Raw genomic sequence first — 2,386 nt, 5'->3', positions numbered from 1 at the left:
ATATTTTATTATGAAACTATTTAATTATCCAAACATTCTACTAAGTCAAATCCTTTGCCGAATATGTAGTCAACAGTTATGACCCTTACGTATTCCTCTTTCAGTTCCCCTCATTTTGACATGTTCATATGTTGTTAGCTATTCCAAATAAAAGGAATAATGGTGTCGAACTCTTTGTATGGATGGATGACTGTCTCTGTAGGGGAATTTTGATAAGGGCATTTGCTTCTGTGCATAAAGAGAACACTCTATCATCTGCTGCGCCCCACGTTTCAGTAACTTTGGTTGGCTTCAGCATGATTGTGGGTACAGTGATCTTTTTCACGGTCTATGCAAAGAGGCAGCTCAGGGAGCTCCAGAAAGAAGATCAGCGGCTTTTGGGGTAATCAACTAACTTCAACTCAAATTTGATAGCGTCACTACTAACATTGCAGAATTTGGGTGAGGCTTGAACATCATCATCTATGGGAATTGGAGGGCCAAATATAGGAATTTTCTATCGCAGGTAGGGGGGAGGGGTGACCAAGGAGGAGCTAGCTATAACACAAACCAATTGGCATCTCTTCCTTTTTCCATTTTGTTTATAAAAATGAAATTTTGTTTCTGGATTGCTTCATGCTTGCAGCTCAATTGTCATTGTTTATGAATGAAATTTCCACTTAGGGAGTTCTTTTCTGAATTCGCAATTGCTTATGCTTAAAGCTTCCTTTTGCCGCATGAACCTTTACATTTAGTAAAGTACAAGAACCGAGATGTAAAAATGACAAGTGACCATAGTGAGTGTAGAATCACTAACATTTTATTTCAACGTTTGAAAACTATAATTTAATTGATTGCTATAAATTCGGTGTCCAAAAATCGAATGTTAATTCTAATATACAAATAATATTTTTTCATACTATTCTAGTATTCAATTTATCACTCTGAATTTAATTCATACCGTTCTGGTATTCAATTTATCTTATTTAACTGAGATATTTATACTCGATTTTTTATATTTTCTTTAGAGGAAAAAAAAAAGACCATTTTGAGTAGTGGTTAGTAGAAAAAAGCAAGAGATAAAATGAGGGACCTGGGTCCACAAGTGAAACAAGCCAGCCAACCATGCTTCTTTCTTATTCTTATTAGATAGATAGAAAAAGCACCAAATAAATGAATTTCGAAACATGGCAGAAACCGTGGCACAAGAAAACCCATAGGAGACATTCACTTTTTCTTTTTGGATTACATGGAAACATCAAACATACCCTTATTATTGCATATTGTATGTGTCAATTCATCATTTTGTTGTGTTTATGTTTTAACAGTGGATCAAACCCCACTCTCTTTTATTTAAGAAAGATCGAGAATTCTTGAATATAAAGTGAAAAGACAGTGGATCCAAAAGCTTTTTACTGCTTAGTCAAATGCCAAAAGGAAAGGTTGAACAAATTAGAGAAGGACCAATTTTCTCAGAAATTATTTTTTATATTGGGACTTTCTCGATGTTATGCAGGAGTTAGAGCGGGAGGCTTTTATAAATTCGGGTCTTCTTTTTCCTGAGAGATAAAATAAAATAAAATTGTCTTTCTTTTTTTTTTTACCTAAAATAAAGAAATTTGATTCTGCAACTTTTTAAATGAGTATAAAAAAATTATGTCATTTAAATTATAGTTCTTTGATAATTTGTATCTCTATCTACAAAAATAAAAATGTGATTATTAATGAAAAAAGTGTGATTTGAGTTAAAATGGTATGAAATTTAATTCTACCAAAAAAAATATTATTTCACATTTAAATCATTCTCAATAGGTAAGTTATTATTATGAGTATAATTTTTGTTATTCTTTTTGCATGTTAGTCTAATTTTTTATATCTTTATTTTTATTCATATTCAGGCACAAAAAATTTTAAAACCGAAAAACTTGGTCTCCTCAGAACAGCATAGTCAATTTGGTGACGGAAGCATTACGAGGGACTGAATTCTATTATGTTTCTTAAATAGGAAGAATAAACTGTAAACTATTCCTAATGAAGGCATTAATAGACTTCATATTAGATGTCTATTATAATGATCAATTTTTAAATTTAAATAAGATTGATGTTTTTTCTTAGAAATCGACTCGAAAGAATATTATCTATCCATTTGTATTTCTTCTTTTAAAATTAGTTTTAGTTTTTTTTCATAATAACTACACTAATTAAATGAACTTTTTCAACTATGAATAATATAATCAAGAACTAATTGTATGAAAGTTGAATTTTAAATGATTGTTTAACGACATATACAAAAAAAAAGAAATTTTAATTATATTATCAATGTTTTAAAATATGAAATATAAAAAATTAAATTTTAAATTATATGTTATTATTTAAATTACTATTTTAGTATTTTAATTTGTAATTA

The sequence above is a fragment of the Arachis ipaensis genome, chromosome B05 (assembly GCF_000816755.2).
Source record: "Arachis ipaensis cultivar K30076 chromosome B05, Araip1.1, whole genome shotgun sequence".
Lineage (NCBI taxonomy): Eukaryota > Viridiplantae > Streptophyta > Magnoliopsida > Fabales > Fabaceae > Arachis > Arachis ipaensis.
This window is presented reverse-complemented; position numbering follows the sequence as displayed.